The sequence below is a fragment of the Macaca nemestrina genome, chromosome 6, assembly GCF_043159975.1.
Source record: "Macaca nemestrina isolate mMacNem1 chromosome 6, mMacNem.hap1, whole genome shotgun sequence".
In the NCBI taxonomy this organism is placed as follows: domain Eukaryota; kingdom Metazoa; phylum Chordata; class Mammalia; order Primates; family Cercopithecidae; genus Macaca; species Macaca nemestrina.
Window position 1 is genome coordinate 85,484,047 of NC_092130.1, and position 26,073 is coordinate 85,510,119.

At 44.2% G+C, this 26,073-nt stretch overlaps 1 pseudogene; it reads right to left on the minus strand.

The window, feature by feature from the left end:
• Positions 1-6,337: 6,337 nt before the first annotated feature.
• Positions 6,338-23,802, minus strand: LOC139363825 (putative uncharacterized protein encoded by LINC01554; annotated as a pseudogene).
• Between the last annotated feature and the right edge of the window lie 2,271 nt (positions 23,803-26,073).

A 26,073-nucleotide genomic window follows, 5' to 3' on the forward strand; every position in this document is an offset into this window, starting at 1 on the left:
GAACTGTGTGCTGACTGAAAACTGAATGAGATTGAGGAGCAAAATACCAAATATAGACTGGCTCACGCCTGTAATCCCAGCACTTTGGGAGGCCGACCCAGGTGGATTGCCTGAGGTCAGGAGTTCAAGACCAGCCTAGCCAACATAGTGAAACCCCCTCTCTACTAAAAATACAAAAAATTAGCCAGACATGGTGGCGCGTACCTGTAATCCCAAGTACTTGGGAGGCTGAGGCAGGAGAATTGCTTGAACCCGGGAGGCAGAGGTTGCAGTAAGCTGAGATCGCACCATTGCACTCCAGCCTGGGCAACAAGAGAAAAACTCCATCTCAAAACAACAACAACAAAAACTAAATATAGGCACAATGCCCAAGTTTTCTGGGAAAGTTCTTAATGTTCATAACACTCACAGAAGAGAAAAGAGGACAGAGAAGTAACATTGGCCATTCTAAGGAAAAGAAAGAGATGATCATGTACATGGAAGGTAGGATCCAGCAAAAGGACCTGGAAATCAGAAACAACAGAGAATCTACCTTAAGTTCTATCTCAATTTTTAACAAGTTTACTGCTGATCTCCTCATAGGTTTGCTTTGTTTTGATATACATACACACACACATAAATATATAAATAAAAATATCTGCATGTATATTTGATGCATTTCTCATGCTGCCACTACATAGTATGATCTATGATGCAAATAATAATGGCTTGGGTTTGTAAATATAATTTCTATATAGTTTGTTGAATCACATGCAACAAAAAATATCTAACATATTTGGTTCTATTCACAAATAAGTAAATAACTCCAGGTCTTGGTTGTTTTTTATGGCAATTAGGACAGATTTTTGTTTTGTTTTTTAATTATCTCTGTCCCATCTACAGAGAAAACTTTGTGCTCATAAAAAGAAAAGGAGGCTGGAGGCCCCTGGCTGGTCGCTAAGCATTGTATATGCAGCCAGTTGCTACACAGGTTTCCCGATCCTGATTTGAATCTCAGGGGCCAGAGCTGTGTGTTCCACAAAAGGCCCTTTGAAACTCCCTTCCCTTCCTGGTTTGACAAAGCCCTAGACGAATGACCTTTGAGGGACGGACGCATTGGTTTGGCTTGGCCTCTGATCTCTCATGAAGGACTGTGAGCCACACTTGTCTGGCTGGGATCTGCTGCCTACTTCCTCCATTTTATTTAGCTCTTTGGTTATTTTCCTAATGAGCTGTCTGTTTGTCTCCAGCCTTCTAGCCAGAAGATGAATGTTTGGAAATCATAAACTAAGTATGCAGCACTTCGGACCTAAAAGGAGCCGTTCCAAACATTGTGAAATCCACCTACTCTGGAGCACTTGCCGGGGCTGTCCCTTTATTCTATCTGGCTGTTGGCTGGGCAGTCATGCTACCCCCCAGTGAGAGCTGTCCCCAGCCTTGCATTTACATTCTCCCAAATGCCCACCTCCATAGCTGCCCTTCCTCATCTCCCCCACCTTGCCAGATGTGCTTAGGAAGCTAACAGGCAGACCATGCACATGTTTAGGGCAGCAGCAATTCACAGAAGAGAAGGAAAAATTAAAAATATTTTAATCAACCAGGTGGTTACCATGGGAGAAATTTTTCTATTTATGTTCTGGCTTTGAATAGCTTTTATTTTGAAGATGGGGTAGCAGAAAATGAATCTTAATATCTTTGATTCATGGAAACTTTAAAGGTCTTTATCAGGTACTGCTTTCTAGAGTTCTACAGACTGATTTTTGCTACTCCCTGCTTCCCAGTGAGTCTTGCACCCCAAGCTGATGTGATTCAGGAGTTAAATCCTGCTGGAAATCTGGAACTTGTCAAGCCTTGATCTGCCTTAACATGAACTCTTCAGCTCCTATTGTTCCACCTTTGCATGACCCCAATTAAGGCAATTATAGAACCCAATACTTTCAGAGTCTTTAAAGCCAAATGATAAAGATTTATTCCTTAATTTTGGAGTAGTTTGGAATCTTCATTTTTGTGGAGTTGATGAACACTAAGTATTTACTCTCTTCACATATGGAAAAAGAATTGTATGACCTCAATCTCTCATGTCTTCTAAAAGACTTAAGTGCATATTTTCACTAGATCCTACATAGACCCTCTATATAAAATGGGCATTGATGTTTTTATTTTAAGACGTAGGAGGTGCTATGTAACCAAATGATCCTAAATTGTAAGATGGAGTTTACACACCAAGGTAGAAGCACCTGTGGACAAAATGCCCCTAGGAGTCAACTTGGGTGGGAACATGTTTGCCGTGCTGGTTGGACCATTTCTGCTCTAAGTCACGCCAGATGAGGTTGAGAAGATTAGGGGTTGACTTAGCAGCTGTTAGTTACTACCAAATACTGTACGAGCACTAGATTTCAAAAAACTTTGAAATATATAAGTATATATATATATACATGTATGTGTATATGTGTAAATATATATATAGTGTATATATACATATTTGCACCAAAAGTAAACCAGGTAGACAGTGTACATCTCTTAAAGGAATTACAATAGCACTTTAAAATAAAATTTAAAAAACTACATTGCCCACAGCATTTAAAATATAGTGTACGTATTTTTGACAGCTTTATGAAGTTTTGGAAAAAATAAAACTATATGCAGAAGACCTAATGATTTCATTTACAATGCCAATTTTAATATTGTGTTTTCAGAGTTCAGACAACCAATACATATCCTCGCCCCCAGCGCCCCACATATCCTTTCCTTGGTAGCCTCGTGCTGGGCAAGAACAAAGGGACTGAAGTGGCAAGATCTACTCCACATTCTGTCCTACTCCTCCTTCTACCCCTTCTCCTTCTACCCCGACAGGAAGAAATCATGGGGAGGGAGATTTCTGTAAACATGAGGCTCTTGCTCAATGCTCTGGGGAACATAAACCCCAAGTCCTGGCAGAGGGGAAATCTCCCACTTTCTAAAACTAGACAGTCGGGCCTAGAGTGAACCGTGGAGTTCAGCAGCACCGAGCCATCCTGAGTGGTCACAGTGTGGCCACATCAAATCGAAACACACAGGCAATTTGAGTATATTTCCCCTGCCAGTTTAGGATGGAAATGAGAGTGAGAGGAAAGGCCCCAAGAGCCCCAACCTTTTACCCCCCAGGTCACTGGTCCCCTCCTTAGGACCTCCAGGACAAACTGCTCGTCTCTGTGGTGTGGGATGTGCTTGCGGAGACAGCGCGTTTGTTTAGCCTTACACATGAATGCGGAGCATATGGAGAAGTAAACCTCACTGACCACTGCTTCCCCAAGTGACTTCTCTCCCACGCCCCTCATGGAAAGCCCTACAAAGGGAAAATCAATCTTCTCAGCTTTAAACCTGCCTTCTGTCCTCATCAGATGTTGCCAAGCACGAAGCGTTACGGGGGCTCCTATCACAAAGCAAACAGAGCTGGAGCAGCCGGAAGGAGAGCTGCTCTCTAAAAGCTTTTAAACACTGTTATATTTTTAAAACCACTTACTGAAGAGGTGAGTTATTTTCTACTCCTCCTTCCCCAGCAGCACAGACATTAAGGTTACCTAGAAACTTGTCCAGGAAGCATGTGGCAAATAACAACCATGCAATAGAAACGTCCGGATTTGTCATCTAATAGGAGATGGTATCAGCAAGGTCATATTTGGGTAAGAGGTGGAAGATGAAACTTCATCAGCTTGCATGCCCCAGCTATTGGGGGGCCATTCCCACGTGCTCCGGAGGAAGGAGACTTTGCTTTTATCTTCGCTGGGAGGGCCTTTGATTGGTACAAGTCGGAATTGAATAAGATCTGAGATCGATGCGTCTCATACTGAAGACTGCCTATGGGAATAAAAAGCAGAGGGAGAATAAAAAGACATGAGGTGGGGTCGCCTCTACCCTGGAAGAACATCTAATCCGTAGGATGGATGAAATGGGATGTACACAGAGAATGACCTGAGAACAAAATTGTTTTTTTAAGTTTCAGAAGCAAAATAATATTCCGTGAAGGACCAGAAGGGGGACAAGAAGACTTCTTAGTGAAGGTGGTTTTAAATCAGGTCTTGAGAGACAGTGAGAACAGCAAAGAAGATGGGAGAGAAGGGATGGGGTGGCTGGCATGGTTAGCGAGTCACATGTACTGAGGACATGGATGTGGTGCCGTTTACTTTGATATTTCATTTCCATTATTGTAGGAGAAGGAAAGGGAGATGACTCCTCTTTATTTTTATAACTTTAACTCCAGACTTCCTAAAAAAAAAGTCTTCATTTCATGAAAGCAGTGTTGCTGTTTCCAAAGAGTTTATTCCTAATGCGTATTTCCAACCAACACCCTCTCTCTGTCAGATGAGGTGATAACATTTGTAATTGCAGAGAAGCAGAAAAGTGTGACTCACCTGTTTCACCACGAAGACTTTGCCGCAGACGTGGGGCTTGGGGAGATTCAGCTGGCATAGAAAAAGCAGAAGGAGCAATGGGCCACTGGGAAAAATGGTCTAGGGATCTTTGCTGCACCCAATTCCCTTTTGCTTTACCCCAGAATATACCCTTTTTCCAATTCATCATAAAGAAGGGGGACTACTGAAACTCAGGAACTCTGGAAGTTAAGCTATCTGCAAACTTGTTCTGAGGAATCAGTGCAAACCCACAGGGCCAGCTATGGGACAATTCCTGGGCTTTCCACACTGACTTCTTTCCATTCGATGGTCATCAGTTTTATCAGGGGCATCAGGGCTTCTGCGTAAGCCAGTAAAACATGGCCGAAGGTACTTGAGCAACCACAAAAAAATTTGACACTAAAAATATAGGCAGGAAATCTCCACATGCAAACAATTCTCAGGAAGAGGAGAGGGGTGCGTCATAAAAGTCCGGCTGACATTCTACACTCCTCTCAAATTACATGCAGCCAGTGCCGTCGACCTGAAAATATTGAGCAATATTCCAGCCATCCTCTTGTCACATGTGCTTCATGAATGCTGGGCTCATCAGGCAGGAGCACCCAGGTGACAAAACACTCGCCAGGGAACTGAGGAATGCGGCCACGGTCTTCTTGGCGAGACCTTGACTGTAGGAGGCACCTGACCTCAGCTCCTCTGAAAATGGAATGAGGCACTTTACAGATCTGTACCTGGTCTTCCCCTGTCACTTTGAAAAGGATAAGAGGCAGGAGTTTAAAGTATGAGTTGGCAGTTGAAAGATTTAGTGGCCCTTCTGACATCCCATGGTCTCAGGAAATTCAGTTAAGCACTCTGCGAGTTTCCATTTCCCCATCACTGAAATGATGTGAATTCATGCTACCTGTTCGGCAGATATGAAAATGCAGGAGACCCAGGCATTGTTCTATGTGTGGGAGAGTGTATGTGTATTGGTAACAACTGTTTTCTTTTCCAGACTTACTGTTCTCACTACCCTGATGTATCCAGATCAGTTATAACCTATTACTTAGCAAAGTTTCAGTTTAAATTTGTGTCCTCTCACTCACACATAAAACACATACACACACACACTCAAAAAGGATCAGAATTTTTTTTTTTTTTTTTTTTTTGAGACTGAGTCCATTCTGCCACCCAGGCTGGAGTGGTGCAGTCTCGGCTCACTGCAATTTTTGCCTCCCAGGTTCAAGCAATTCTCCTGCCTCAGTCTCCTGAGTAGCCGCCTACTACTCAGGATTACAAGCACCTGCCACCATGCCCGGCTAATTTTTGTATTTTTAGCAGAGATGGGTTTTCGCCATGTTGGCCAGGCTGGTCTCGAATTCCTGACCTCAGATGATTCACCCGTCTCAGCCTCCCAAAGTGCTGGGATTACAGGCATGAGCCACCGCGCCTGGCCAGAATTCTTTGGCCTTTTTTTTTTTTTTTTTTCCAACTACAATATGTTTTCCTGAGTGAGGAAAAAAGAATTTACATCACAAGGCAAAAATTACTCATAATATTGCATGCATCTATGAGAACATATTACAATACAAGCACCATTTTCCCTGGGTGCCAGGGGTGGGGCAGTTTAGCTGGAAAAGCTAAATTCTGCTCCACTTGGATTGAAAACGTTCAGAAGTTTTGTTTGTTTATGTATTTGCTTTCTTGCTTACTCACCTGGGACATCTAATCCTTTAGTCTGAATAGTGTCCAGTGAATACCCTCCTGTCCCTCTCCTCAGTCCTCACCCAAATCCAGTAAAGCAGGAGATCAGTAGGGCAGTCAGTGGGCTCACACCAGTGAGGCCAGGAAAGAAAACAGAGCTCAAGAGGGTCCACAGGAAGGTTTCCTTCCTTATCTAGTCCCCAGAGGCTTTTTTTTCCAAGTAAAACTCCCCAGGAACTAAAAACAAAGGAAACACAAAAAATTCAACGTGGTGTAGACATTTTGGTAGAAGAACTTTTATTGAACAGTAAGATTTAAGATTTCACCAGGTGAGAAGGGGAATTGAAAATTAGGAGAAAAATTCCTAGGGGACCAGTTAGCCAGAACAAGGAATGGGGTGCAGGGAACTTCTTAGGGATATATCTTCCCCACACTACGGGTAGAGGAGCAGCATCAGAAGCAGGGCACTGGAGAGAGGCATAGAAGAGAATCACCTTCTCCTGGCCCAGGCAAGCTACCTGGTGTACCTTCAAGTTCAGGCCAGCTGCTGTTCCTGCCGGCTCTTGGAGATGAAAAGGTTTCCCATGCCCCTACCTCCTCCTGAGTTAATTCTCTCCAGGTGCTTCTCTTGATGTAAACCCAGGGTGCTATTAGCAGGCTCCTTTTTGTTCTCTTGCTCAAATCCTTTCCAACCTGCGGAGCTCTGCTGTTTCTAATTTCTAACCTCCATCTTGTTTCTTTGCCCCAATATTGAATTCTGCCATAATCTTCAGATCAACTCTAGTTGTCTCCATTTTTTTTCTGAATGCTAAAACCTTCCAGCCATCTTCTCTTCCACTCCCTGCCCACTCACGAGTCACCTGCATTTCTTACCACAGTCGTCATCCTTGTTTCCATGAACGATCCTCTCCAGGGCTTTCTGCCAGAAAAGTATTTTGCAAGTTTCACTTGAATTTCTACACAATATAATTCTGAACATGTAAATAATATATAAAGCCAATCTATGTTTGGAGCTAAGAGTGACAACAATCTCTCACACTACAGATCCGTCCCAAATTGGTAATGCCCTAAAAATAATAATAAAAATAAGGTGCATAAAAAATACTCAAATCCCTTCGGTTAGTACAAAAACAACTGGTGACCTAAAAACTCAAGGAATGGCTCAGAGTAAAGGGAAATGTAATGTTGACTCTGGTTTACAGAAAGTGAATCTGAGTCATGGCAGACCCTGAAATTTCACATGAACTCATTCTGCCTGTAAATGCCCCGGCATCAATAGTGAGCAAACGTGCATTCTGGCCAGCCAGGCAGAAGCACTTTGTTTTCCATTGTGCGGTGACGCCAGATCCCCATTGCTTCTGACAAAGGCCCTCGTCAAGCCTGTGTGTCATCGCTTGCGTTTGCCACAGCTGCAGGGAGGTGCGTGCAGACCCACTTCCCGACTGCGCATCAAACGGACTCCCTCGGGCCAAGACAGGCAAGCCGGGTCTGCGCGGGGTGCACTGCCACCTGCTGGACTTCATGTGGTGGAGCAGCAGCCTGGAGAGGCTGCAGAGTCCAAAAAGTCCTGTCCTTGAGGTTTGCTTTCAGACAACGGCCAGGCCTGACTGCAAGAACAAAAACACTAGCAGAAATATGCACCCGTTACGCAAACCAGTCCTTAAGGCTGCACGTGATCCTTTCCTAACTACAGAATGTGGTGTGGCATGTATGTGTGCACCAGTGTGTATGTGGGGCCGGGGGGGAGGGAGGGTGCACCCATTTGTGGTGGGGGGGTATAATGTGGTGTGTGCATGTGCATGTGTCTGTACATGACCTCTCACAGGTAGGAAAAGTGGCATCGTCGTCATCTTGTTGGATTGGTAAGGAATTGTTCAGTTGACAGAGATTTTTATATAATTTGTTCCATTTATTTCCTCGCTACGCCGTACAAGTAGATAAAATGTTCTCGACCAAATGAATTGCCAGTGCTCTGGCTTTCTAGTAGAATTACTCATGACCTAATCACACTGGAGGCTGACAGCTAACTAATGATCTTACCCTCTTCTCAAAACACTTTGTCATATGAGAACAAAGACTGTCACGATCCCCCAGCCAGGCAGGGCTGGCCCTGGGCTTGGAGGTGGCGACCAAGTAAGACACAGCCAGCTATGGGAAGAAGTCAACCGCTTCCATGAGGCCAATTGTGGGTGTCTCAGGAAACAGACAAGTTGAGAGTCTAGATTTTTGCCAGATCCTCTGTCCCTTTCGAGACATGCTTGCGTGTCACATGTATGAGGCAACTTTCCCTGCCTAGGAGGTTACTGACTTAAACCCAGGGACACTTCTTGAAGTGGGAGGCCTGACAGACAAAAGCAAAGGTGTTTGATGAATGGCCCTGCTGGTTGGTGATGTGGAAGTGTTTGCTGACAGTTCTGGAAACACCAGGGAGCCAACAGATTGAGTGTTCTATATTTTCCTGGCTACTAAATAATAACAACTACAGTTTCCTGAGGGCTTACTCATGCCAGGCAGAAGGCTAACTGCTTTACCTTTGTATTTTTGTTCATGAAATCCTCAAAATTGCTCTATAAGCCATGCACCATGATCAGCCCTGCTTTCCTGGTGAGGAAACTGAGGCCCAGAGGGGTAAGTTCCCTGCCTAAGGTTACACAGCTCAGGAGTAAGGGGAGGACTCAGGTCTCTGTGGGCCAAAGGCCAGGCTCCTGATGCTGACCCTCCTGCTTCCCTGCCATTAGAGCCCTGCGAGGCCCAGACCTGCCCTCTATTTTCCTGCTCATTTTAGGGCCACAGTGACTCACCAGCCACATGCCCACACCACTCATTTTCACGGAGCCTTCGAGTATGAGAGCAGGGCTTGAGGAAAGAGCTTTCGTTCACTTTGTTTTGAGCCAGGGCAACAGACTGGGAAGTGGTTGGAACACACAGTTCTGGGTCAGAGGTCAGAGAACAGACAGGACTCCAAAGGCTAAAGCAAACAAGATTTCTCACAGCAGCTCTGGCTGCATTGAGACCCGTGGGCTGGGGCTGGCCAATCTGTCCCCACGTGGGATAGACTGTGTCCAGAAGGGTGGCCTGGCCTGTTCCTGGCTACAGCAGATGAGGAAACCACTGTCCTGGATTCAGCTCCCAGTTCTGCCACATTCCAACTGAGGGCCTGTGGGATAGTTGTGAAGAGCCACATATGGCAACGTCATCTCTCAGGAACCCAAGACACCAAGGCTCCTCACTTTAACATGGCAGTAACACCAGCCAGCATGCCGAACTGTTGTGGGGTAATGAATGGAAGCTAATGTATGAGAAGGAGCTGTTACACTCCAGGACTCTAGATATCGAATTTTATGGTTATCAGTTTCACAGCAAAAAAAAAAAAAAAAAAAAAAAAAAAAAAAAAAAAAACCCTCTCATTCTCATATTATTCTTATTAGTTCTGGCATGCACTTACATGAGAAATGGCGAAGGGATATTCTGCTTGCAGTCTTTTGCCGTCTGGCAAAAACTTTCCAGACAGGGTGTCATCGTGTGCAGCTTCCATGATGCAGTTTGATCCTGATAGGTAACAAGAGTGACACGTTTTATCAAAATCTTCCTATGTGGCTCAAGGTCACTTCCACTGACACCAGTGCTATTAATATTTCCCCCATTAAGCCAACCCGTTCTAAGAACCAAAGAGAATACCATAGTTCCAGGTTTCGGTTTAAAGGCGCTGATGGATGAGAGTAAGAAGGGAATGAATGAGGAAGTCCAGTCCTCCTGCAGGAGCGGGGAAGCTAAGACCCAGGCCAGCACTGTCCCCCGACAGCCTTCTCAAGGGTGCAGGGCAGCCACGCGGAAACTGGCACTCACTAGGCCAAGACAGCACAGCCTCCAACCTTCAGACAAAAGCCTTTTGTCTGGGAGGTGCTGGGGGACACCACACAATGCTGTTTCTTTCTAAATTATTTTTTTCCCCTGAATGCTATCTAGATCCTGGAAATCTATTTCCATGAAATGATTTTAAAATATCCTATATGATAAGTGAACACTTGTCATAGACATGAATGTCCAGCATAAGGGGCATAGTTAAGCAGAGGATGGTGTATCCCATGATGTTTATGAGAGTTTATAAACATGTGGAAGAAGGGTACAATAGCATAAAGGAAGGCTTGTGTTAGGCTCACATATGAAAAATAAAGAAACAAGAAAAAAAAGCTGCAGGCAGGAGCATACGATGGTAGGGGCTGACAGCACACAAGATACATGCTGAAACTATTCTGTAGGATACTGAAATGGTGCATACTGACCTGCATTCGTCAAAACCCACAGAACTGTACGACACAGAGAATAAACCTTAAAGTAAATGATAGACTTTATTTAATAATAATACACGAATATTGGTTCACTAATTGTAACAAACATACGGCACTAATACAAGATCTTTGTTACAAGATGTTAATAATAGGGGAAACTATGTGCAGGAAAGCAGGGCAGAGGGAAACAGCTGTCCTAGCTGCTCAATTTTACTATAAACTTTATACTGTTCTAAAAAATGAAGTCTATAATTTTCTTAAAACTAAAAATAAATAAAGAGGCCGGGCGCGGTGGCTCAAGCCTGTAATCCCAGCACTTTGGGAGGCCGAGGCGGGCGGATCACAAGGTCAGGAGATCGAGACCACAGTGAAACCCCGTCTCTACTAAAAATACAAAAAATTAGCCGGGCGCGGTGGCGGGCGCCTGTAGTCCCAGCTACTCAGGAGGCTGAGGCAGGAGAATGGCGGGAACCCGGGAGGCGGAGCTTGCAGTGAGCCGAGATCGCGCCACTGCACTCCAGCCTGGGCAACAGCGTGAGACTCCGTCTCAAAAAAAATAAAAATAAAAATAAATAAATAAATAAATAAATAACCAGAAGGCAATACATCAAAATATGAATAGCACCGTTTTTGGATAGTGAGATTATGACTAACTGCTTTTTTGTTTTTTACTTTTCTGATTTTCTGCATTTTAATTTTATCAATCAGGTAAAACTAATGAAAAGTTTTACAATCTTGTCTGCGTGACTATTCTCTGAGGCAGGAACTGTGTTGGCTCACAGTGCTCTGTGGTCTAGTTCCCCAAACACAGCAGGAATTTAGTAAGTTTTGTTAATAGAGCACATGCACTTTTATATATGTCTTTAACTCTGTCTGCCTTGCAGCCTGCAAGCTGATCGCCTCATGGCCCGAGAGAGGGCAGCAAATTAAAGTAATAATTGTGAGAGGAACAGATCAGAGCATCTAACGAGTGGTTGGTTGGGTCACTGTAAATTGAAAATCTCTCCTTAAGTGGCTAGAGGCCTGCGTGGGCATCTCGAGAAGCCTCTATTAAGTGGCATCAATGGGTAGAGTGGTGGGTGCTGATATAAGACCAAACCCAAGATATCATGTCATCAAACAAGAAGCATGGGCAAGGCTTTGGCACATAGAAATTGCTGCAGTGGGATTGGTTTGAGAATTGGGAACAATTATACCAAAAGAATTCTTAGTTGAGTGTCTGATTCTTGGTGAACAGTCAACAAATTGTAACTGATACTTGAGAGCATTAGAGGGGTTTGTTAGATCCTAGTTTTAGGATTATTTAGGAATAAAGCTCAGAGATAAAGCAATCCTTCATATTAAAGTTGTTTTACAATTTACAATGCTTCTTGACATTGACGTCATTAACTGCCTTCATTTGTAACCTTGTATGACTGCAAGCTCCTTGAAGACAGGGCCATGTCTTGGTTTTGTATCTCCCCCTCTTAACACTATGTCTGGCACATGGTGGGTTCTTACAATGGATTAAAGGCTCTTACTGCAAATTCACTGATGCCTCCCATCCAGAGGTGATGTCTATGTATTTTATTTCCCCTTTTGATTCTGGGCCTGTGACTATTTTGACCAACTGAGTATGGTGGAAGTGATATTATGACACCTCTGAGCCTAGCCTTAAGGCAAAGTTGGTCTCTTGGAGCCCTGAGCTTTCATGTAAGAAGCCCAGCTACCCTGCTGATGAGTCCCTGTGAAAAGGCCTAAGACCACATGGAGAGGGAATGGAGCCCAGCAGAGTCCAGCCTTCCAGCCTTCCTCGTCAAGGGATCAGATAAGTCGACAAAGCCATTTTGAGCAGTCCAGATCAGATCAGCTGCTATTTGAATATCTCAAAGGACTCCAGCTGACTCTACAGGGAGCAGAATCAGCCAGCTGAGTCCTGTGTGAGTTTCTTATCAACAAAAGTCATGAGATACCTCGAAATGATTGTTTCAGCCACTAAGCTGGGTTCATTTTTTATGCAAAAATAGATAGCTAGAACTGCTCTTACTAGATGTTTGCTATGGATGGATAAATGGATGGGTGGATGGGTGGATGGGTGGATGGATGGATGGATGACTTAGAAGGGCCATTGTTTTTCCTAGAGGAATAATGCTCAGAGAAAAAGCAATTTGCCAGAGTTCCTGTAGTAAGCATTTGTCATTATTTCCTCCTCCCTTAGCATCTAAACCTCCTTCTCCTTTTGGAGAATTTTTGGTCTTATTAGGTAGAGCTACTTCAAATTACAGAAATGAAAATACCATGTATGCCCTTCCACAGCCTTCCTTAAAGCTAAGGTACAGGCCCGTGGTGCAAGATCTTCCAGTGAGACACTCCTGCCTCAAACTGAATCAGAAATTGGGGCAGGCTCCATTCCAGTAGCTGGGGGGCAGCAGTTGGAGTCTCAGCAACACAGACCCTCCAGAAGCCCCGCAGCCATAGCCCCAGCAGCAGGGTCCCGTGTCCAGGCTCCCTGGTACAAGCCCCCGCGCCAGGTCCCATGTCTAGTGATATGAGCCAGGGTTGCTCTGTCCGGCAGCAGCAGTATCTTCACTGCATTGTGAATCCAGGCCGTTCTTCCTACCTCCAAGTTTGTCATCTCTCCCTCTCAGGGGTGGGGTGAGCTATGCTGTCCTATATGTTTTTAATAAGTTTCCTCTCTGCTGAAAGCTAGGAACCCTGGCTGACAGTACCAGATGCGGATTTCTCATTCTAGGATGCCATGTTCTCTATGAATAGTTTTCAAATGGTGTCCTCAAGGTCCTAGGGTTCTGCAGAGGAAAAACAATGGGGCAAGAGAGCAGAACTCAGGACCCCCATCCCCCACACTTCCAAACAAGCCGCTTTTACGTTTTTTTTGGAGACAGAGTCTCGCTCTGTCGCTCAGGCTGGAGTGCAATGGTACAATCTTGGCTCACTGCAACCTCTACCTCCTGGGTTGAAGTGATTCTCCTGCCTCAGCCTCCCAAGTAGCTGGTATTACAGGCATCTGCCCCCACACCTGGCTAATTTTTGTATTTTTAGTAGTGACAGGGTTTCACCATGTTGGCCAGACTGGTCTCGAACTCCTGACCTCAGGTGATCCACCCGCCTCGGCCTCCCAAAGTGCTGAGGGAGGCTGGCACTTGCCCAGTCACTTTTACATTTTTAACACTTTATATTTTTAATACTTTACATTAAATTGATATTTTTATATTATTTTTATAAATATGAATATTTTATATTATGTTTTAATACTTTATATTTAATACTTTATATTTTAATACTTTATAGTTTTAATACTATGATCTTCTATAAAATTTTCTTTGGAAGAATAGTTCTGTTTCTAAAAAGCAAGGTTGAAAATGACCACTTACACATATAAAACCATAACCCATGTAATAGATTGTTTGGTGAAGAAAAGAGAATTAAGCAAGAGAAATGGTCACATAAATGTCACAGTGAGCCCTAAAAGAGATGCTTTTGGGGCCGGGCGCAGTGGCTCACACCTGTAATCCCAGCACTTTGGGAGACTGAGGCGGGTGGATCACCTGAGGTCAGGAGTTCAAGACCAGCCTGACCAACATAGCTAAACTCTGTCTCCACTAAAAATACAAAAAAATTAGCCAGGAGTGGTGGTGGGTACTTGTAATCCCAGCTACTCAGGAGACTGAGGCAGGAGAATTGCTTGAACCCAGGAGATGGAGGTTGCAGTAAACCGAGATCGTGCCATTGCATTCCGGCCTGAGCAACAAGTGTGAAACTCCATCTCAAAAAAAAAGAGATGCTCTTGGCTGGGTGCGGTGGCTCACGCCTGTAATCCCAGCACTTGGGGAGGTCAAGGCGGGTGGATCACAAGGTCAAGAGTTTGAAAACAGCCTGGCCAATATGGTGAAACCTCTACTAAAAATACAAAAGTTAGCTAGACGTGGTGGTGGGCTAGTGGTAGTCCCAGCTACTTGAGAGGCTGAGGCAGGAGAATTGCTTGAACCCGGGAGGTGAAGGTTGCACTGAGCCGAAATCGCACCACTGCACTCCAGCCTGGGCGACAGAGCAAGACTCCATCTCAAAAAAAAAGAAAAAGAAAATAGAAAAAGAGACTTTCTTTGTTTCACAGTAGGTATCTCCAGGGGTTCCTCCTAGTTAAGGTTGGTTTTGACAGAAAAGTAAAACAGGACATTGCGGGGAGAGGCGATGACAAAGACTGTTTGCCAATATACATCTAGATATGGTTACTTAGAAGGTGTAGAAATGGAACCCCTGGGCCTTTCCTTTTGAAGTTTAATGTTATTAGAACATCTCAGTGGGTAGTAGCAGGGCCCTACACAACCAGCAGACTGGCAGTCACACCAGGGGAAAGGCCCATGAGGGATGATGAAATCTAGACGATGATGCAAGTTCAACCCCCAAGGACATGTCCTTCTCAAGGTGGGCTTGTCCCAGCATGCGTCAGGCTACAAAATCTCCTGTCCCAGGCACCTTGAACTATGGGGAATCCCTCTGGGGCAATGGCTCTGTGTGTCTGTTCATGTATGTGTACACGCACACGGGTGTGCCTGTGCAAACATAGAGATGCTGACGGTAACACCAGCACCTTCACCTGTGGTGGTGTAGAATGATCCCAGCTGAGGCTGGTGAGAAGGGTCGTCTTTTCCTGCCCCCCAGCCATAAGTAAAGGCTGCTGGCAATTGGCCAGAGCCTCAGGACTGGAGCATCTCTAATCTTCAACCACCACAGGAGGGAGCAGGGTCTGCCTTCAACCCACAGCACATCTTGCAAGGCAGCGAAAGCCCCAGAGCAGCACAGATGGGGCTCCCTGGACCAGGTGGCTTTGGGGTTCCTTAGACTCAGCACTAGAGTTGGGGAGATTCCAGCAGAGGCAAGAAGGACATTCTCTTGACAGTAATATGAGAGCTCGAGCTATTTTATTTGAATATGTTTTAAAGCGTGGCTTTACTTTGTACTCCAAGCTGGAGAGATAGGAAATGTGTTCTATACACTGTCCTTGGGTTGGAAGAAACCTTAGGGTGACACAGACAATGAACGATGTACACGTAAAGCAGTGGTTCTTAACCAGGGAGTGATTTTGACAACGTCTGGAGACATTTTCAGTGGTCACAATGGAGGCAGGGGTCTTACTGACATACAGTGGATAGAAGTCAGGTGTGCTGCTAAGCCCTATGATGCACAGCTCAGCTCCCCAAAATAAAGAATTATCTGGCTCAAAATGTTAATCTGAGGTTGGGAACCCTGACTTAGAGCAAGAGAGATCACTTCCAGCTGGTTAAAAAATAAACCAAGGGAAAAGATGAGAAATGTGTAAGACACCATGTCAGGGAAATATGTTCTCTGGATTTGAAATGTGTAAGAATCCACAGACTCTTATTGGAGGGGCTACAGGTGGGGTGCTGCCATGGATCACATGCTATCAAGTGTATATATAATATCTCATGTTTATTTTAAATCCTTGGTCTGTCTGGCTGGACATGGTGGCTCATGCCTATAATCCCAGCACATTGGGAGGCCAAGGCGGGTGGATCACCAGAGGTCAGGAGTTCTAGACCAGCCTGACCAACATGGTGAAACCCCGTCTCTACTAAAAATACAAAAATTAGCTAGACATCATCCATAGTCCCAGCTACCAGGAGGCTGAGGCATGAGAATCACTTGAACCCAGGAGGCAGAGGTTGCAGTGAGCCGAGATCACACCACTGCACTCCAGCCTAAATGACAGAGCAAGACTCCATCTCAAAAAAAAAAAAAAAAAAATCCTTGGTGATTCTGCTCTAATATTTTTGCTTTGGGTGGTATGTATTATAGTCTTGTGCAGTTGTGGTCTTTCTTTTAATGCAATTGTCCTACTTAAGTATTGACTTCTTCTGTCCTGTGAGCTCCTGTTGAAAGGGGGTGTTGGCTACTCTGGCACTCTGCATCAGGAAAGGAGTATAAGGGAGGTAGGTGGTTCTAAAGCCCCAAGCATTAGAACCACCATTCCTACTCCCATTTGCTAACATTCTCATTTGCAACTCCAGCCAGGATTTACCTTTAGCTTTAGGAAGAAGAGCAATAGGGGTAAGTGGTTTGTCATCAGTTTCTAGAATCCATGCTTCCTTCTTGCTTCCATTGCTTCTTCAACATTGCTTTGCAGGAAGGAGCTGCTGCCACGCCAGTTGGACAACTAGCAGGAAGTGGAGATTCTGAATAAACGATTAATTAATTTCTAGAAGGACAATTAGAAGAGTAATAACTTACATGTGAAGCAGAGCTGGGTACCAGCTTATCATGGCCTGGACTGTTGGCTCTTTCTAAGTGATCCCACTATCATCTTCATCATGCAGCCCCTGATAGTCCTACCCTTGATCTCCAGAAGCTGATGCTACAAGCATGAGGCAGGGGCATCTGGAGTTCCTCAGTGACCTCAGTGACCGCATTCATTCCTGTGTTTAAAGTTTCTGAGGAACCTGAAGGCTGACTCAAAACTGCCTGAGATATTTCTTCATTGTTCAGTTCAAACACGAGCCACAATTGCCTAGGCAAGTAGAAAGGGAAGGTAGATGTCAGCAAAAGCCTGTCTTGCCTGCTGCACTCTAACAAAGACTGGCCAGATAGGCACGGAAAGGACCGAAGAGCTTCACGTTGTACAGAACAGCAGGTCTGGGAAGCAATACGGCCTTGCTGGGTGATCACTTACAGAGAAGTGTCCTCAATATCTCCTTCCTCAGAGAAACAAAGCCATTTCCTTGGCAACAAAAGCCCATACTTGTATACTTTGCTAAAAATTTACAGTGCAAGGCCAAGGCTGAGTGCGTGTGTGCACATGTGTGCGCACATGCTGAGCTTTCAAAACAGGCTTTGTTGATGCCCATTTGCCAGCAAACCACCTTTTAACCCTGTGTCCTTAAAAAGCTCAGAGTTATAATTTTCAAAAGTTCGTAAGTTCGGCCGCACATGGTGACTCATGCCTGTAATCCCAGCATTTTGGGAGGCCAAGGCGGGTGGGTCAAGACCAGTCTGGCCAACATGGTGAAACCCCCATTTATACAAAAATACAAAAATTAGCTGGACGTGGTGGCAGGTGCCTGTAATCCTAGCTACTCGGGAGGTGGAGGCAGGAGAATTGCTTGAACCCGGGAGGTGGAGGTTATAGTGAGCCAAGATCGCACCATTGCACTCCAGCCTGGGTGACAGAGCAAGACTCCGTCTCAAAAGAAAAAAAAAAAAAAGTTCATAAGTTGGAGAGATTCAGAATAAGTAGTCTTTATTCAAACTAAAAGAAAATAGTTTTTATTTTCTTCAAAATTAAAAACTATTTATTAACTTCAAAGACTTTGACTCTAAACTTAGGCCTGAATATGCCAGGCTTTTTCCCACTGGAGAAACTCAAAATCTTCCCAACCGTTCCCCTAGATGCCAGCCAGATGAAGTATTCCTGAACACATATCATTACTTAAAACTTGGGTTAGAAACATTCTGTTATTGAGATTTATATATTATCACTTATGTATGCTTTTGTAGAGATACAATTAAAATATTTCAGAGACACATTGTTCTTCTAATACACACAAGACACTGGTGAATTACTAGATCATAAGGGCTATCACATATTATGCTTATCATGTGCTAAGCACTATTTTAAATGAGTTTTACACATACTAATTTACTTGGGCCTATCAACAAATAAAACAAAAACCAGAGCTAATAAACAAAAAAAGGATGGGTGGATGGATGGATGGATGGATGGATGGATGAATGGATGGATGGGTAGGTACGCAGCAGGTAATAATAGACCAGATCGATAGATAAAAATTAAAAGTTGAGGCCAGAGCAGTGGCTCATGCCTATAATCCCAGGGGGAAACCGAGGCAGGTGGATCACTTGAGGTCAGGAGTTCAAGACCAGCCTGGCCAACATGATGAAACCCCCTCTCTACTAAAAATACAAAAATTAGCTGGACATCGTCTGTAGTCCCAGTTACCCAGGAGGCTGAGACAGGAGAATCACTTGAACCCGGGAGGCAGAGGTTGCAGTGAGCCAAGATGAAGCTACTGCACTCCAGCCTGAACGACAGAGCAAGACTCTGTCTCAAAATAAAATAAAAGCTGAGTCGATTGACCTGCTAGCCACAGGAATACAGGCTACGGAGAAATTTACTGAATTAAGCAGTAGCTCACTGACAGGGAAAATTCAGAGTTGTTAAAGGGCTTGCCAGGGTAGGTTCATGTGGTTATTGATAATTAAGGGTTGAAATACAGTACTTTGGAAAGAACAGAATGAATCTAAAGTTCTAAATAGAGTTGGTAAAAAGAAACCCCATTGCTTGCTGTTTGGGAACAAGTCTTCAGTTAAGACCAGTAAGAGCCTAGCGTCCTACAGTTATTCCAAGTTCACGGTCCTTTATTCAGCTTCTGCTGGTTTGGAGCCAACCTTGAGAAACACAGTAGTCAGTTATGATCCATCCTTGAGAAATGCTCCCATAAGGAGAAAATGTTATTTTACATTCCTCACAACAAATTTTTAAGGGCGTGCAATTATTATCATCCTCATTTTCCAGAGCTGGAGACTAAGGCACTGAAATATGTAATTTGCCGAAGGTCAAGCTAGAATTCAATCCTGGGATGTCAGAGCCCACACTCTTAACCCCTCTTCTCAGCCAGCAAGCACAGATTTGAAACCAATTGTTGATGTATATGTTGCCTATTTAAAATAATTCATTATTAAAATTATACTTATAAAGTTGCTTTTAATTTCAACTAAATTAGATGATCAAAGAGTACTGTGCATGATTAGTACTATGACTACACACCAGGTTTAACCTGAGATCTGACTTTAACCTTTGCAAACTGCTTTGTAAATGCTGGATATTTAATGAAAAAAATAGGAATATTTGCCTCTTTTTTTTTTTTACATCTGTTTCATAGGAACCAAGTCTGTCTCTACAATCATACACATTATACCAAAGCCATCCTGAAGGAGTGAGTCTTTTAATAGTCCCCCTGTTAAAGACTTTCTCATTCTCATTACCCCCACTCACCCTAGTCTTACCTTCTACATCACTTGAAAACTTTTCTGGCCGGGCGCGGTGGCTCACGCCTGTAATCCCAGCACTTTGGGAGGCCGAGGCGGGCGGATCACAAGGTCAGGAGATCGAGACCACGGTGAAACCCCGTCTCTACTAAAAATACAAAAAATTAGCCGGGCGCGGTTGTGGGCGCCTGTAGTCCCAGCTACTCGGGAGGCTGAGGCAGGAGAATGGCGTGAACCCGGGAGGCGGAGCTTGCAGTGAGCCGAGATCGCGCCACTGCACTCCAGCCTGGGCGACAGAGCGAGACTCCGTCTCAAAAAAAAAAAAAAAAAAAAAAAAAAAAAAAAAAAAAAAAAAAGAAAACTTTTCTAATTAGAAATTAGAGGCATATTTTCTAATAGAAAATGAATTGCACTTCTTTGCCCATCTATCCCTCTCCTTGTATCTGCAAACCATTTAAAGACCATTACCTTGAGCTCTTTCAAGGGTAAATCATCTCCCAGAGTTTGAGAAGCACAGAGATGTACTGCAAAATCCGTGACTATCATCTTCTTACATTTTGGAGAGATTTAGTTTTGAGAAACAGAGGATATCTGATACATTTGATAATTAAGAACATTGACTGAGCTGTGTAATGCAGTTTCTTGTTCCAAACAAGCAGGACCCAAAGTAATGTAATATGATTTTCATGTCACCAGTATAAACCAATACAAAGGCAATTTTAAAAGAGAAGTCCCCAAATTGTCTTGATCAGTGGTGGTTCTCTTGGCATAAAAGCACTGCCTCTGAAGATGACTCCTTTAGTGGTGATTTTTTTTTTTTTTGGTATGTGTTTTAGTAGGTTTGTGGAAAAGCTCAGTATGACCACAGCATAAGCTGTACCTCATATATACATCAAATTTGAACATATCGACAACTGCATGGCTTCCCTTGTTGACAGCTCTAAGGGTTTGAAGGTAATACAGGTGGCAGAATAAGATTTTATTAGAAGAAAGAGTTCCACGGCTAAGAAAATGTTCAGCACAGGACTAGTGTATCCTTGAGACTTTTCACAACACAAGGATTCTGAGATTCAATATTCCAAAAGTTCTGTGGCAACCTGAATAATTTTCAGAAGTGAGTTTCCACTGAATTTGCCACATTTTTTCTCCTAATTCCTCTTGTAAATGATAGCAATCATTTATAGGCTAGTATTAAGCATCTTATCACTGAGAACTCTAGAATAATTAGTCTTCATTATGGTAACACTGATATCTTTGGAATAATTAGTAAAAGACTAAAAATTATGTCCAGTATAGTTTTTGCTTTAAAGCATATTTTAAATGGGATTGTTTTTGGAGAAAGGGAATCCCTGAAAGCGATTTAACTTAATATTTACCCATTTACAATTCTTTGGGAAGATCATTCGTTCACCACACGCACTGTTCTTCACTGCCACTAGGTGGTGCTCCAGCCATAATGTCGTTTCCTGAGCCTCCGGAAGCTGTTCACTACATACTGTCCTAGGGTAGGTCCCACTGAACGTGGCTGGTCTTGTAAAAATCACATCCAGTGTGAGGTATGTTTCTAAGCGCCCTAAAGTTTACACAGAACTCCAGAGTGATAGTGACAGTAAAAAAGTCCGCTATTCAGGAAAAGGAACTCGACCCACAGTGGAAGGAAAATAACTAAGGCAGGTGGAGTAGTAGAGACAAGCCCAGGGTTTTCCCCTGATGGTGTCTTTAGTAGTAACCTAACCATCTACTGCAGTGGCTGGCCCAGTGGTGCTGAAAGGTGAGGCTATGCAAACATCTTCCATGGCCTTCCAACTATCACAGCTTGGCCAACACGAGCACCAGGAAAAAAAGATCTGGGAGAAAGACTAATTATGGAGACCTTTGGTCTGTGCCTGCCTAGCTGTGCCTGGTACCCATGCTTCATATCTATCCAGATTTGATTTGCTCTGGGCTAGCAGCTCACCATTTGTTAGCACAGGCGACTTGCCCCAGGAGGGCAGACCCTTCCCTGGGCTGTAAACAAAATTTATCTTCCCATTTCCTGGAATTCTCTCAGTTATATTCTGTAACTTACTAGTCAGTTTTGAGTCAGTTCCCAAAAGAATCACATAGAGGTACAAGCTTCAAAGAAAGACAATCTCCATATGTGGTTCAGTGTACAAACACGGGCAGTGTGTGTGCATAGTCACAAACGCTAAGTGGCACAGAAAAAGAAGCAATCGGCATGAGCCAGGGTATTAAAAAGACTTCACAGAAGATGTGGCACTCAAAAACAGGACTGCAATGTTTGGAACTGGAAAAGATCTTAGAGAACATCTGGTCTGAAATGTTCATCTGAGTCTTTTTTTTTTTTGAAATGGAGACTCTCTCTGTTGCCCAGGCTGGAGCGCAGTGGTGCAATCTCAGCTCACTGCAACCTCTACCTCCCGAGTTCAAGAGATTCTCCTGCCTCAGCCTCCCAAGTAGCTGGGACTACAGCCACCTGCCACCGCACCTGGCTAATTTTTGTATTTTTAGTAAAGACTGGGTTTCACCAAGTTGGCCAGACTAGTCTCCAACTCCTGACCTCAGGTCATCTGCCCTCCTTGGCCTCCCAAAGTACTGGAATTACAGTCATGAGCCACCAGGCCTGGCCATTCATCTGAGTCTTAAAGGCTTATAAAGATACCTCAAGAGCCATCCTTGAGGCCAACCAAGGAGGCTTCCAGGTTCCACCCACATTGCAACAGCTCCAGTTTTATCTGTTTACTTTATGGGTGTTTGGTGTAAGCTCTGTTTGAACAAAGAATTCTACTCCTTTTTTAAAAAGTTGGAACCACTGATCTAGTCCAAGCTGCTCATTTTACGGATAACATCACTGAAACACATTGAGAACTTTCCCAAGCTCACACATGGCTTGAACTGAAAAGGTAAGGAACATTTTGGATATGTTGAAGAAGGGTGATATGGTTTGGCTTTCTGTCCCCACCCAAATCTCATCTTGAATTATAATCCCTAAGTGTTGAGGGAGGAACCAGTGGGAGGTGATTGGATCATGGGGGTGGTTTCCCCCATGCTGTTCTTGTGATAGTGAGTGAGTTCTCAGGAGATCTGATGGTTTAAAAGTGTAGCACGTCCTCTTCACTTGCTGTCTCTCTCTCCTCCCGCCATGTAAGACATGCCTTGCTTCCCCCTTTGCCTTCCACCATGATTGTAAGTTTCCTGCAACCTTGCCAGCCATGCTGAACTGTGAGTCAATTAAACCTCTTTGTTTTTAATAAATTACCTGATCTCAGATATTCTTTAGAGCAGTGTGAAAATGGACTAACACGGAGACCAGGGTGTCTGCAGGGAACAAGAAAGAACCACATCTGCATCTAACCCACAGGTTAGAAAAGCATATAGTTGTCAAACTACATGAACCTAAAGGCAGTTTATATATGCTGCTCAGGTTCTATTCAGAGGTATATATCCTCTTGCCAGAGACACGGACATGCAAACCATATTTACTACTTACTAAACCCCAAACCCATACTCATCAAACTTGAAAGGTAATAGAATATTAATTTCCATTGTCCAGATGACTCTTCTCCCTCTTTTGACAAAGTTATTTACTACTATTTCTCAGAATGGCTCCCATGCAATTAAGAAAAAGATAGTACTCCATGCTGGAGATGATAATCCAGGCTCAGCAGTGGATACATTGGTAGATTTTTAGCAAATTTTATATAAATCAATCTTATTGTAAAATATTGATGCTTCCTCACCAACTCAGTTTCATCCTTATTTTACAAAATGTGGAATTAATTTCAGACTAGAGCTTGAGTCAAGCACCTGAGTTGGGAAGACCAAAAGTCAACACAGAGGCTAACCCTTGAAAAGTTCTGCAAAATCTGTAATTCAGATCACAAGGAGGACTCTGTTGCTTTTCCACTCTGCTGGTGAAGAGAAAACAGAAGGTATCCTCTCAGTTTCCCAACGTATTTAGGTGAAAGATGCTCACCTCAAACCCACTTAAGCACAAAGAGAATTTACAAGCCCAAGCAATGGAAAAATGCAGGACTGGCTCATGCTCACCTGGAGAAGGAGGAGCTCAAATGGTGTCAGGAGAGCTCAAATGGTGTCTCTCCCTCTCTTGGTTCTGCTTTATCGTGTTGTCTTCATCCTTACTGAGGCTTTCTTGGAGAGAAGATAAAACCCCAATAATTACAGATATACAAACTCAAAGTTCTCTAGCAAGAGAGCAGCTCTGGCCCAGGGGCTCCACGTATTGAATTGCATCTCATTGGTTCAAATTGTGTCCCGGGGTTTGAGAATTTACCAGAGGTTACCTCCTGGTAGAACTGAGTCTTAAAAGAGGAACCTAAGCCAAGGGCTAAAAGTAGGGGAGGGGTGGCTCCCCAAGAAGAAAAGATAGGTTCTGTTTCAGGAAGAAGGGATATTGAGCAGGTCAGACCACAGCTGTGTACTCTCTTCACCTGCTCAGCCCTGTGCCTCGCTGTGCTAATGGATAAGGCACACCTGATATCTTTGGAGGGCTCTAGAGTAGCTAAATCATAGATACTATTAGCCAAGCTAGCCTGCCCATTCAGTTGTGTTCGTTGAACAAATGTTTATTTATAGTAAGCCACAAACTAAATTGAGCCCATGCAGGGAGGGTTATTGGGTAAATCAACTTCCCAGAACTACTGTGTCAGGAATTACCACAGGCTTCTTGTTGGCCAAGCCCCTGGGGCCACACTTGGAGTCTTGGCTGACTGTCAGCTATATATTTTTTTTTTTTGCCTTTCTACAAGCCCCAAGCCCCAGGTTCCAGCTTTTTTTTTTTTTTTCCTCTGGTTCCTAGGTGTTTTCTCTTCTCCTAACTTTGGCTAGGCACAGGACACATCTTTCCAGCTACTTCTGACACTCACAAAAACAAGAAACAAGATTTTTGTCTTCATCAGGACTGGAGATTTACTGGGGACTGGGAAATGTTCGAGGATTCGGAAGTCTTCCTGCTTCCTTAGGGTCATTATTCCTGATCATCGCCCTTTTCCAGTTCTCAACCTTCCTGGCATTTCTGTCTCCTCTTCTGTGGCTGAAGTGGAACTCACGGGCCCTCTTGCTCCTGTGCACTCGCAGTGCCAGCTACTACTTACTAAGCACCTACTCTAGGCCAGGCCCTGTGGAAAACACATTATCAGTATATCATCTCAAATGCTCCTCCCCTCTCCTCTGCAGTAAGTCCTATGACCCTCACCAAAGAGGAAACTGGGGGCTGGAGAGATTAAGTTACTCCCTTGCATTCTGTGGCCAGTGAGTGGCAGCCGAGGAACTGGGACTGGGTCTGCCTGGGACTGAAACCACGCTCTTGACCACCACACTATAGTCCCCTCTGTGGGCCTCTACTTTAGGAAGCCCTTTTCCAGCATGTTCGCCTGAAATCACAGAATGGTAAGAACAAACGAGGGTGCCTGGAACACTGCTCAGGAGCCCCCCAAGGACTCGGGAAGGCCATTGGCACGCCTCATGACCACAAGGCTGAATGATTTCAATCTCTATGTCTGTCAACACACCACCCCCCAACGGCATGCACAGATTTATAATGGGGGTTTTCCTCGTGTGTCGCCCCTGCTGGTATCAAACCAGAACCACCTCTATTTTATGTAGTGTTTCTCAACCATATTTTACTCATGTGCCTTTCTGATAAGTGCAAAATTTTTACTACCACCATCCCAAATGCTCGGATGGTCCCCAGGGATTTCTTTCCTCCCACTGGGATTTTTGCATTTCTCCATCTCAACCGCCAGTGGATTTTGCCAATGGCAAAATTTCTCCATCTCACCTACCAATTCCTGTAGTTTGAATTACAAAAGAAATCCCCTCCTTTATGTTCCACATATAAAATATTCATGTAATATTCAATATCAGAACACACCCAGACATATTTAAAATATTAACGCCCCAGATGGCGTTGGCCCCAACCAATCAGAACTGCTGCTGGTCCTTGCCGCATGGTGAACTGCTGCCTAGTATCGGCCCTGTGTATACTTCCAGAAGTCCTGCGATGCTTCCTGGAGGCACCTCTCCCACCGCCACAACTGGGAATCCTGAGCTAGGACCTAGTGTTTCTGAGAATGTTGCCATAGAATTCAGCTAGGTGAGGAAGAAATAAAAATGCAGATTGCATCATTCTCTTTCTCCTTTCTATTATGTAAACCTTCCTCCCAACCAATTGCTTCAGCCTGGTGGGGCTGACCTTGCTCTCAGTACAAGGGATGGAATAATCCAAGAGGAGTAACAACAGCCAGCTGTGTCACCGTGTGTCAGAATAATGCCCCATGTGCATTAAGTTGCTATCAAGGGGCATCACCCTTTCCTCATCTCAAACTCCATCTATGAGGATACCCAGCTGGTGTCTATACGGCAGCCGCCCATTGTTCCTCCTGAGGGAATTTCCATTGGTTTTTCAGATCATGAGGAAATGAGGCACCTAGTTTCATAATTCCTGAATGTTGACCCAGTCCTGGAAGAAGCCAACGCCCAACTGGAACATTACTGCTCTCGCCTGCGTCAGAAGAGGAACAGGATGACATGGCAGGAATCTTAAAGTGCCTCCGACACCGCCTGTGAATCAGTACTCACGGGTCAGGGCCTTCAGGGTGATGTTGAAAGGCAAGGACACTGCTCAGCCCAGTAAAACAGCAGGGCCTAAAAGAGACGGGGCCAGAGTTGCGGGGGAAGGAAAAAACAAATTA